Genomic DNA, 13,515 nt, shown 5'->3' with positions numbered 1-13,515 from the left:
CAGAAAAAAAAAAAATAGTGACCTGGAATAAGGTCAGTAAAGAGCCAACTCAGTTGCAAACACCATTTGTATTTTAATGTCAGAGATATAAAATGAATGGAAGCTGTGGAAAATCCTGAGCTCTCACATAAAGATTCAATTATATTCAAACTACGTAATAAGAAAATGCATCTCAGCCCAAAGCAGTCACAAAGTGTTTACTTGAATTGGACCGATTAAAATCTACTTAAAAATCATTTAAAGAGGTGGAACTGGGAATCCTCAAACTGGCCTTAATATCACCACCATTTTTACAGTACACTTGTATTATATTAGAAAGATAGTGTTCAATTAAGTCACTAAATTTTGAGGTAGTTTGTTATGCAGCAATAGGTAATAGAAAACTAATCAGATACTAGCAGATTAAAATCTGTTCCCTTCAACTACTATTTAGGTGAGGTCATATTCTTGAAGTCTCCAACGTACAAATTAGCTGTACTTTGTAAGCCAGTTATTTGAAATTTGGAATACATTGCCTCATGGAAACAGATTTATTTAGAGGTCCACTTCATACACTAGCCCACAGGAGTCAATTTAACATATGATGGAGCCCAAATACCTTATTTTAATGCAAAGCCATAGAACATAATTCCCTTATTAGTAGTGTTGACTTGGGGCGCCTGGGTGGCTTAATTGGTTAAGCATCTGATTCTTGATTTTGACTCAGGTCATGATCTCATGGTGGTGAGACCAAGTTCACACTAGGTAAGTGTCCATAAATGGTTGAATGGATAAAGAATAGGTGGTGTGTATACACAGTGGAATATCACTTAGCCATAAAAAGGAATGAGATCTTGCCGTTCATGACAACCTGGCTGGACCTAGAAGGTATTATGCTGAGTGAAATAATTCAGAGAAACAACTACAAGACGATTTCACTTATATGTGGAATTTAAAAAACAGAACAAATGAGCAAGTAAACAAAAAACCAAAACAGAAACAAATTCATAAATACAGAGAACAAACTGATGGTTGCCAGAGGGGAAGGGGTGAGGAGGATAGACAAAGTAGGTAAAGGGATTAACAGGCACAAACTTCCAGTCATAAAATAAATAAGTTATGGGGATGAAAGGAAAGCATAGGGAATACAATAATATTGTAATAATTGTGCATAGTGAGATAGTAACTACACTTACCATGATGAGCATTTTGTAATATAATTGTCATCTCACTATGTTGTACACCTGAAACACAAATAATATTGTATGTCAACTATACTTCAGTAAAACAAAAAAAACTTAGCACTCAACAAAATACAGTTTACAATGTTCTACATCCAGTAAAAATTACTAGAAGTCCCTTGCATCTAGAAATGCGCTGGGATAAAATTTGGGGTTTGGTGACTGCCTGACATGTCGGACCCAGATAGTTCCTGTCCTCATGCAGCTTACCGTCAAGTTTCACAGATAAAATGATTATCTGCCTTATGACTTTATTCAGCATTCTGACATGATGGTAGTTATAGCTAGATCCTGGCTCTGCTGTGGCCTCCCTGATTTCCAAAACCCTCTCTACCAACAGTGGCAAAAGTGAAAAAGCAGCGGAAGCCAGAGGTCAACCAGAAGGTCAGAGCCACCTTTATCACACCTTTGCATGAAGTCAGCCTCAAGCTGTAGGAAACAACTCAGTAGTTCACGGCTAAAACCTGGTCTGTTTTAGAAATACATAAGCTAATAATCCTTAAAACATGGAATATAAAATATGTTGTCCCTCCTCAAAGTTGAAACTCCAGAAGGCCACACACTTGTTGAGCAACAATGTAATCACTCAGAGCATCAACAAAACTCTTTCGCAATTGCCTTTAAGCCTTTTATATTTTATCAAGAAAGCTTTTAACGCTAGAAGTAGACCAATATTTCCATTGCACGATCTAATGCCAAATATGTTGCCTTGAGCTAATTATATATCCATATTCAGCACATACGTTTGTACCTAGATGTTTGCTTATAGTCACAAAATGTTGTTATTCTCCAATCTCTTCTACATTCAATCAAACCTCTGCGGTGTCTGGTGATGCTGTTATTACAAACATCATTGCCATTAACCGACTTTGAGTCCTAGGAGACGCCTGCTGAAGATTATCCCCTTCATTGGTATATTATGAATATTAATGCTAGAATAAATTTAAGAATGCCTAGAGAGAGTGGTTCATTAGTTAATCATAGACAATCCTCACTACATGAATAAAGCCTGAGTACATGATTTAGATATGGAGATTTAATGTAATAGAATGATCATACATCATGTTTATTTCAGTACATTTAATGACAGCAAATTTATTTTTCAAGGATAATTTTTTTTTAACATACAGTAGAGGTATCTAAAGCCAAAAATAGTTAATAAAGTAGATGATCCAAATAAGTTACTTGGTTTTTTTTTTTCCGGGGGGAGAGTATAAAAATTAGCTATGTTTATAAAGTAATGTGAATTGTTTTCCTTGTGCGTTTCTTTAACTAGGTTTAAAGGCAATTGCAAAAGAATTTTGTTGATGCTCTTAGAAATTTCATTATTGTTCAACAAGTCAGTTGTCTTCTGGAGTTTCAACTTTGCGAAAGGACAACATATTTTATATTGTTATGTTTGCTTGAAAAGGTCACCCAACTTTATAGTTATACCTTTTTTTTTTAAGTTTATTTATTTTGAGTGGGGGGCAGGCAGAGAGAGAGGGAGAGAGATAATCCCAAGCAGACTCCATGCTGTCAGCATAGAGCCCAATGCGGGGCTTGATCTCACGAGCCATGAGATCATGAGTTGAAATTAAGGGTTGGACTCTTAACTGACTGAGCCACCCAAGTGCCCCTATAGTTATACCTTTAAGCTAATGGCCTTAATTTAAGAAACTAATTTTGTCTATAAAGAGAATTGGGAACTTGGAAGTTAACCCTGGAATTTTTAATATATGCATCCTTAGTCAATCAATAAGCATGGTTCAGGGCACCATTAAGTGCTATGTGGGACCCAAAGTATCTTTTAGGAATTTAATATCTAGTTTAACATAGGACTAGTAAATATTAAATGATTTGATGACAAAATAAAGAAGTTGTTGCTTTGATGTGAGTTTTCAATTATTATTGTATCATTAGCTTACTAGTCGAATGAATAAAACTAATAAATTTCATTTTTTTTCTATTCCTTGGGTGGACCTTGATGTACTATTACTCCTTCTCTCTTCCTTTCATGGCCTAAATAGCTAGTCAGGACAACACCCATACCTTATTTACTGAAACATTCAAATTGTTTGGATGAGGCCTATCCTGCAACTAACATATGATAGATTTACATACCACATAGGTTAAGCATTGCCCTTCCATAGTAAATTGAGAACATTATGTAATTATTCCGTATGAGTGAGGATTTTGCAAGAGAGGACATAATTATTACATGAAGAAATGAAATGAAAATAATACTTCTCATTTGTATTGCTTACTAACTTGTATGAACTACATATTCCTGGATTTTTAATTCATATTTGCCATTTTCTGAAAAAGGATTTGAGACAGGTGAGTGAAGTGTAGAATATACATAAGCAATGGGCTGTGTAGGTTGGTTTCTGTACTCAGAACTTAGAATATAATTTTATACCCTGTAGTAATAACATAATACAAGTGGTTTAAATGTTTAAGCAACCACCTTCAAACACTGCTTACCTTGATAGTTGTGGGTAATATACATGAGTGAAGTTAATCCAGGAGTTTCTATAATTTCATGTCCAGAACAATCCATATCAATGTGGGCTGATAGTTCTGACTAAAAGGACCAGGCAATTCAAAGCAAAAGTTAGTATAATTGATTTTCCTCCTACTGAATTGACATTGGCTATGATGTACCAATTACCTAAATTATTGGACTCTAGATTCATGCCCATTATATCAGATCTGAAACAGGTTGTCATTTTGTTGTATTATTTTTTAAAGATTTTTAAGTTTTTTAAATGTTTATTAATTTTTGAGAGAGAGAGAGAGAGAGAGAGAGATACAGTTTGAGCTGGGGAGGGGCAGAGAGAGAGGAAGATACAGAATCAGAAACAGGCTCCAGGCTCTGAGCTGTCAGCACAGAGCCTGACATGATGCTCGAACTCACGAACAAGGAGATCATGACCTGAGACACCTAGACACCCTAAGATTTTATTTTTAAGTAATCACTGCCCCCAATGTTGGGCTCAAACTCACTATTCTGAGATCAAGAGTCACACGCTCAGCTGACTGAGCTAGCCAGGTGTCCCAGATTGTCATTTTAAAAAGTAGAATTAAAGGGCACCTGGGTGGCTGAGTCAGTTAAGTGTCCAACTTTGGCTCAGGTCATGATCTCACGGTTCGTGGGTTCGAGCTCCGTGTCAGTCTCTGTGTTGACAGCTCAAAGCCTGGGACCTGCTTCAGATTCTGGGTCTCCCTCTCTCTCTGTCCTTCTCCCACTGGTGCTCTGTCTCTCTCTTTCAAAAATAAATAAACATTTTTTAAAAAGTAGAATTAAGTGAGGTCATGTAGTAGACATGGTCATGTAGCCCAATACCCATGTCGCCTTCTTTAAAACATTACCCTGCTTATATCTGAGATCAGAAATGTACCCAACTAAAAATACTTGATATTCCAGTCTCTCTTCCAGATGGGAGTGTCCATCTGACACCATTTGGCCTAAGAGATACGATGGATGCCCCTGGGCTGGGTTTGCCTTCCTAAATAAAGTAGTAAACCTTTAAGAGGAAAAAGTCTCTGGCCTGCATCCTTTTCATTTTCTTGTCTTCTTCCCTCCTGGGATATGAATGTTATGCCAAAGAAGCATCTTATAAATCCATCTTATGACCCAAGAGATGGTGGGGTGGGAAGACAGAAGTATCCTGCGACAATGATGCCAACATGGAGCCATTACCCCAGCCCTAGTTATTTACCTCTAGGTTTCTAATGTGAGAAATAATACATTTCTATTTTGGTTGAGTTTTCTGCCATCTTCAAATTACATAGGCTAAAAACATAAGAGACTCTTAAAAACTGAGAACAAACTGAGGGTTGATGTGGGGTGGGAGGGAGGGGAGGGTGGGTGATGTGTATTGAGGAGGGCACCTTTTGGGATGAACATTGGGTGTTGTATGGAAACCAATTTGACAATAAATTTCATATATTGAAAAAAAAAAAAAAACCCAACAAATTACACAGGCTATAAAAGTGCCCTAACTGGTTGACAAAAAAAAAAAAAAAAAAAAAATGGTAGCTATTCTCTGTGAGATTTGGTGAATAGGAAACATTTTAGGAAAGCTTTAATTAATTAATAAATTGATATGAAAACACGTGAGAGAGGGGAGGCTGGCTGGCTCAGCTGGTAGAGCATGTGACTCTTGATCTCAAGGTTGTGAGTTTGAGCCCCATGAGTGCAGAGATTACTTAAAAAATTAAAAAGGAAGAACAGGTGAGAGAATCTAATGGCAGGGAGGTAAAAGCAATGATATTATTAATAATCATTATTATAGTTCATCTTTATTGAGTGGTTACCATATGCCAGGCACTGTGTTACGTGTTACATGTATGGTATCTATATCTCACTTATTACTTTCAGCAATCCTATGGGGTAGCACTTGAGTTATCCCTATTTTACAGGTAAGAGGAATGAAGCTTGGAAAAGTTAAATAATTTGCCTTCAGTTACACAGCTAATTGGTGGTAGGGCTGAGATTCTGGTTTTTTGTTTTGTTTGTTTGTTTGTCAGGAGGTTGGTTCCATCTGAGACCTCTCATGGCTTCCTTCTCATTGTGTCCTCACATGTCATCTGTGTGTTTGTGTCCTAATATTCTCTACTAATGAGGATACCAGTCGTAGTGGATTAAGGCCCACCCTAAAGAACTCATGTTAACTTAATCCCCAAATAGTGTGTCACATCCTCAGGTGCTGGGGGTTAGGGCTTCACCTGGCCTGGGATTCTTAACATCATGCTGTGTCTCTCCTTAATCTTCCCTACTTCCCACAACTCCATAGCCAGATGAGAAGATAATGCCCAAATATAAAGGGACAGGATGGGAATTTGAGTCAGTCCAGGAATAAGTGGGCAAAGATTAGTAGCAGAAGAGAGTTGCCCAAAAAGAAGTAGAGGAGAAAGCATTAGCTCACAAAACAACATCCTGTTTTCTAAATGAGTCTCAGATTATGATATGTAGGCAACAAAAAGCAAGGCAGGAGCAATTCATGATGAACAGAATTAACTGTTAATTCCTAAATATGAGTAAATGAGTGCCAGGAACAAGAGAAATCTGAAAAGGAGGAGGAGTGGTCTGAAATCGTCACTAGGAGAGGCAAAGTTATAGACTGCCCTGCAGAGCTTCTTGATTGAGAAGGGTTGTTTACAGAATTGGACTTGTACTTACACTGATGTGTATGCACTAAATGATGGTATGTGCTCACTAAAGTGTAGTTGTGACCAAGAGAACACCCCTCACAGACCTCTAGGTGTGAGTGAAAGTGGTTGACCAAGGCCCCAACGTGAACTCTGAAATCCACGTTTCCCACATGCTGCTCATGGCCAAGACCAATGAGTGAATGTGGCCCAGACTCTAAGGCAGTCCTAATCCTAGGAGACACCCTCTCCCCTGATTGATGACTTTGGCTTGAGGATTCTTCAACATTCTTTGCTATGCCTTCCTTAGGCTGCAATAGCTGACTGATGGCTTTCCAGGCCCCTTCCTGTGCCCCCTCCCCAATTTTCTATCGCAAGGATTTCTCCTAATAAAACCTTTGCAAATTTGATATCCTTTTATACTCTTTTGGTATCTGCCTCTGGGAGGACCAGACTAACACAAGTGATAAATGATTTCCTAAGAAAATGTCTTCGGTCTGGACTTAGCTCTCAAAATCAAGGTGTCTTTAGATGTTACCAAAAATGTACACAAGGATTCTTCACAGGCAAGCTCCATTTTGTATGCTGTCTTGGCATGAACCATAACTGAAACCCCAGCCCCCCTCATACACACTCTCCATCTAATCAGTAACTATTTCTCCTTCCCATCCCACCCCCACTACCTTTCTTGTCATTTTTCAGTTGACTGTAGTAGCTTTTCAGGTGTTCCCATTGCCCCCAGAGGCATCTCTGTCAAAACACCCTTGGTGTTGTGGTCTGAGGAAGCTTCAAAAACCACAACTCTGATCATATCACGCCCTTAATTGAGCCCCTTCAATACATCTCTGTGGTTACAGCGGCAGCTTTAGAACCTTCCGGAGGTGACCCACTGGAAGAAAGAAATTCTACATCACAGCACAATGCACACATACTTACATAGGTTATGCATGTATGTGCACAATATACCTGAAGTAGAAGTTTTATGAGAAAAATTTACCCTTGCTACTTGTGATGCACTGTGATATCTTCTATTTTATGCTACTGTATTCTTTATAAAAATGTATTTCACACAAAAACAAGCATTGCAAACCACTAAATTGACCTCATTATCTACTAATAGATCGTAACTTACAATTTGAAAAATCCTGGTCCAGAGGATAAAATCCAAATTCCTTATCTTGGTTTCAAGCCTTGTCCTGATAAAACCCCCCACAACAATTTTTAAAAAATATTTACTCATTTTTGGGAGAACACAAGCAGGAGGGAGGGAGAGACAGAGGGGGACAGAGGATCTGAAGTGGACAGGCTCAGTGCTGACAGGCTTACAGCAGGGAGCCAGATGTGGGGCTCAAACTCATGAACCACAAGATCATGACCTGAGCCGAAGTCAGAAGCTCAACCAACTGAGCCACCCAGGTGGCCCCGCAACAACAATTTTGGCTTCATTCATTTATTCATCTCACCAGTAAATAGCCTCCGAATGCCCACTACCTGTTAGGCACTATATGGGGAATTAAACAGTGAGTAAAGGCTCAGTGCCAACCAGAGAAGAGAGTATTTTGTGAAACACAGAGCAGTGAAAAGCCTATTAACATTCGATGATAAAATGAATGTTCGGGCAGCACATAGGAAGTGTTCTTAGGCCATTCCTGGGGGTGTAGAGAGCACTTCCCAGAAGAAAAGACACCTAACAAATTAAGTCAGAATTAGCCAGGAAAAGGGAGCAGTGAGAAGTAGTGTCCCGGGCAGAGGAAATAGCTTGCCTGTAGCCCCAGAGATGAAAGAGGGTAGGACATTTTTGAAGAGTGAAAAGTACCTCAGTGAGGCTGCCGGGCAGAGCCCATGGTAGGAGATGAAGATGGAAAGGCAGCAAATGACCCACAGACGCTGTTGAAAGCCACTCTTTCAGGTCAGGGTTTTCCAGATGTCTCAGAGATGCCTTGGGGACTGCAGAAAGACACAAGATAAAGGCCAAGCAGGTTGGGCTCTCCTGACCCCCTACAACTTGAATAGCAGTGGCACAACATTAATATTGTAGGGGCCAATGGCAGGCCAGCCAAGACGTACCACAAGAGCCCATTGATGATTTTGATTGAAGTTACTTAGGAGTCAACCAGGGCAAGGACCTTCAGCCCCTCCTCTACGGAACTCCCTCCCCGCACCCCCTCCCTCCCCTCAAAGCAGAAATCTTCCATATAAAGCACACCCTCCCTGTACTAAGAAGTAAAAGCACCAGATAGGAGCTTTGAAGCCAAGAAAACTACAAAACAAAAACAAAAACAAAAAAAAACTTGTTACTTTTTTGCTACTCTACACCTCAGCCCAAACTCTAGTTAGAAGTCTTACTAATTGAAACTCCTAAACCCCTGTTTTCTTTTTTCTGTCACTTCCTCGTGAATATATTGTCTCTTTGTCTAAAAAGCATAAATACCACCTGTTTGGTCATTTCCTTAGGCCTCAATTTCATTACTGAGCTTCCATGCACCCATAATAAGGCTGTTTGTTTTTTTTTTTTTTTCCTGTCAATCTTCCTCAAGTAAATTTTAGTCCAGCTAGTAGACCTGGAAGGGTAGAGGAAGAATTTTTCCTTCATATAGCATTTGATATAGAACATTCTGGAGGAAGTATGGGGAATGGATTGGAAAAGGGCCAGGTGGACAGGGGCCCCAAGCCAGGGTAGTGTCAGTAAGAGAGTTAAGAGGAGAGAAGTGGAAAGAATTTAGAGTTGAGAAGAGAACTAGAGTGGGCTTGTGACAGAATTCTTGAACAAGCCTCATCATTTACACTTGCAGCATCTTCTGTTTCCTTTGCCGAGAACGTGGGTTCTTAACCTTATTTATTTATTCTTATTTTGGCGGTGGATCCCTTAGTCCAGTGAAGTCTATGGGGCCTTTCTCAGAAAAATATATTTAAAAAAATTTTTTTTCAACGTTTATTTATTTTTGGGACAGAGAGAGACAGAGCATGAACGGGGGAGGGGCAGAGAGAGAGGGAGACACAGAATCGGAAACAGGCTCCAGGCTCCGAGCCATCAGCCCAGAGCCTGACGCGGGGCTCGAACTCACGGACCGCAAGATCGTGACCTGGCTGAAGCCGGACGCTTATCAGACTGCGCCACCCAGGCGCCCCTCAGAAAAATATATTTAAATGCAGAAACATACATATTATTATAAAGAGATCCAATTATATTCATGTAAAATTATCCAAATATACAAAAAAACAAGTTTGTGTTATAGGATGTTTATTAAGGCAAGAAATAAGGTCTCACGGTGGGGTCTAAAACCTACTCTAATTTCAAAGTAATGATACATGTAAATAATATTTCGAGACTATGAGTCAACTGCAATGTCAAGTTGACTGCATCTACGTTTCAATCAGTGGCAAGTTACAAGTATCGCTAATATTAACTTCAGTTTGTGGCCTGTATTTATGATTGAAGGAAATTCTAAATTTCAAAGGGAGGAGGTTAGTGAAAATAAAGATGTAATGATCTTCCTATACAAATTCTTCAAACCCCTGAATTTGTACCACAGAACTCTTGGTTAAGAGCCCTTGGCTTAAAAGTCCTTTGCTTCCTTGTCTACCTGTTGTATCCTATCTGTCCTGCAAGACTTCTTTTATACGTTGCTACTGGTTTGTTCTTGAAGCTAGGTTCCCATGATGGGTGTAAATAGTTCTATTACAGCCTGTTAGGGACTGTCGCAGTGATTTGTTTACTTATCAGTTCTCTGCCACACTGGAATGAGAGTTCTTTGAGGGAAGAAATTATTTCTGATGCGTCTTAGTATCCTGAGTACCTTGCACAGCTGCACACAGGAAAGCCTACCCTAAATGAATGAACACATTGTTCTATGAGAAACACTCATCATTTTATAAATTGCTGGGAAAGCGTTGGGTGGGGGGGGGGAGAGAAAATGGTACTTTATTTGAATCTATCTTTCAGGAATACAAAAATTTCATGTTACGGTTAGTGGATGAAAAGAATGTTAGAAAATCTGCCTAGAAGAAGGCCGTGAATAGAATAAAGATGCATAAAAAAGTGCATGGAAATGTGGGGCAGGCAGGTGAAAGATTGCTGTTTAACTTTGCTCTTTGCTCTAATGGCAATCCAACAAAGATGAACAGTTTTTCTAAGGAGAAGTTTAGATCATGGGCCAGAAGCAGTCTTGGATACCTGAGACAGGTGAAATATCAAACTACCTGAAGGCTACTTCTTAACTTCAGTCTCTGAATGGTTAAAGAAAGGATTTACAGGGAAGCTAAACTTTCAGAGCCCTACACTTGCATGAGCCCTTTCTGAGGCCATTCAATTTTGTATTTGTAAATTATTATTTTTTTTTTAATTTTTTTTCAACGTTTTTATTTATTTTTGAGACAGAGAGAGACAGAGCATGAACGGGGGAGGGTCAGAGAGAGAGGGAGACACAGAATCGGAAACAGGCTCCAGGCTCCGAGCCATCAGCCCAGAGCCCGACGCGGGGCTCGAACTCACGGACCGCGAGATCGTGACCTGGCTGAAGTCGGACGCTTAACCGACTGCACCACCCAGGCGCCCCTGTATTTGTAAATTATTTATGAGCATGTGTGCTTTCTAAAGAGGACTTCCCAAACTGTATGAGCCTTGAGACCCTGGTTAGAATAGTAGAAAAATGTTACAGAATTGTGCCCAGCTCATGGTAAGCTCAGTCCTGTCAACTAACTAACCAGACAAATAATGGATACATGATGATGTTTCCAGCTTTCTGACATATAATATCTTACATTTGCAGAATAAAACACTCACGACACCCCAGCGTGACATGATTAGTTTGTCCCTGCTTTTGATCATTCTTTTATTCCTTTCCTGAAATACCTATGCCTTTTCCTTCTCTTTCAGGCTCTTAAGCCATGCCAGTTTTTTAAAGCCCAAGGTAATAGATGGATCTTAGAAACACAGTGATGGATAGAGAATGTCTCCGTTGTAGCGTTTAGAGAAACATGAAAAGTAAATCATGGCTTGTGTCTGGTAGTGAGAAGGCCAGAGGAGAAAGATAATGGAGAAAGATAAAGGAGGAAGGTGTGGGCTGGCTGTGCCATCAGATCTGGGAGGTGAATGCCAAAAGGTAATGATTATAAAGTGGACTTTTAAAAAATTCAGCACTTAAGCCACAACAAACTTTTTTTTGAGGTAAACCTGAATACTTTAATTAAAAAAAGATTAGGTGGTTTAAACCACACTGCTTGTCCCTAAAATTCAGAGGGCCTTTAGAAACATACTACTTCTGGGATGGCAATTCTGACAATTAATGTATGTGGGCAAATTATCCCACCGAAAGGTCCCAGCACAATAGTTGTTGATACATCTGTATTAAATTTTACTTACATTTTAAAGCAAAAAAGCGAAATCATCTTAATATTCTGCTCTGTGTAGTTAAATGGCACTTATGCTTAACATTTAAAATTTTTATTTTAAAACATTGCACCTGAAAAAGACTTGAAGGAAACTTAACTGCCTATTACTAAGTGAAAGAAGCCAATCTGAAAAGCCTACATGCTTTATGATTTCAACTCTATAACATCCTGGAAAAGAAAAAAATATTGAGACAAAAGGATGAGTGGTTGCCAGGGGTTGGGAGGCAACAGGGATGAAAAGGTGGAGCACAGAGGATTTTTAGGGCAGTAAAACTACTCTGTATGATACTGTAATGGTGGATACATGTCATAAATTTGGCCAAAACTATGGGATATACAACGCCAAAAGTGAACCGTAATGTAAACTATGGACTTTAGGTGACAATGGAGTGTTAATATACGTTCATCAATTATAACAAATGTATCATTGCAGTGTAGGCTATCTGCCAATAAGGAAGAGACTGTGTGTGTGTGTGTGTGTGTGTGTGTGTGTGTGTGTGCGCGTGTGTGTGTGTGCGTGTGCGTGCGTGTGTGTGTGTGTGTGTGTGTGTGTAGACAAGGGATGTATGTGTGTATATATATATATACACACACACACTCTCTGGACTTCCTGTTCAATTTTGCTGTGAACCTAAAACTCCTCTAAAAAATAAAGTTAAGTAATTAAAAAAGATATATTACCTGCTCTTTAAAGTTGGGTAACCAAAGGCACAGGAAGGTCAGAGAGAGACCAGCCAGACAGGTGATGGGTAATGAAGCTGGAAAGCTGGATTAGGGTTAGACCGAGAAATTTGGATTTAAATCTGTTGGCAGCAAGGATTTGGTTTTTGTAAAAACAGGACAGAGGCATAATTAGAACTGTGCTAAAGAAGACAGCTCTGGAAGCAGATTGTAAAATGGGTTGGCAAGGAGGAATGGTATGTCCGACGAAGGACATAAAAACAACAGCTCCCATATGTTGAGAGCTCACTATGTGCCAAGCACTGTAGTAAATGTTTTATGTGCATCATCCATCCTACTTAATCTTCACAATGAATCTCTGAGGCAGGTGCTATCATTTTCCTCATTTCACCGCAAGGAAAACGGAGAAGTGGAAGCTTGGAGAAGTTACATAAGAGCCAGGTTCTTGGGCATGTGGCCTCTTCAACTGCCCATCTCTTGGTTTAACCATCTGCTGTCGCCATCTTGTAATTCTTTTTTTAAACAAGGGGCCTCATTTTGATCTTGCACTGGACATTGCAAATTATGTAACTAATCCCGGTTAAATCATTTTGTCTCTGACCACACGGGCAATAGCTGTACGATGTGGGATTTAAGAGCTCATGTCTCTGACTGCTCTTCTACACTAGTTTATGATCTAAGAACAAATCGAATGTGAAGGAGAGGAAATAGATTTGAAAGAGATTTTGTTTAGTACTGACAAGGTTTAGAAAGTGGGTTTTTTTCCTAATGAAAATAATTTTGTTGTGAGAATCTAAAAAGATTCGCAAGGTTTTCACAAGATCTCTTGAGCTAACCAGAGGTTTCCTATTGGGAAACACTGTAACATCATTGAGGGTGCCCTTGACTGGCCCCACTGGCTAAGGAGCTCTGAGCTTCATGTCAGGTTGATTGTGACACCTGGTGACAGCAACATGTTATTGCAAGGATTTATTTTGCTGTTTCAAGAATCAGGCTGTGTGTGGGTTTTTTTGTTTTTTGTTTTTTGTTTTTTTACTTCCTCATAAGTTATACACTTCCCAGACTACTTTTCCTTCTGTACTCATTG

The sequence above is a fragment of the Herpailurus yagouaroundi genome, unplaced genomic scaffold, assembly GCF_014898765.1.
Source record: "Herpailurus yagouaroundi ecotype Mexico unplaced genomic scaffold, PumYag 139, whole genome shotgun sequence".
NCBI classification, from domain to species: domain Eukaryota; kingdom Metazoa; phylum Chordata; class Mammalia; order Carnivora; family Felidae; genus Herpailurus; species Herpailurus yagouaroundi.
Note: the sequence above shows the minus strand (reverse complement) of the source record.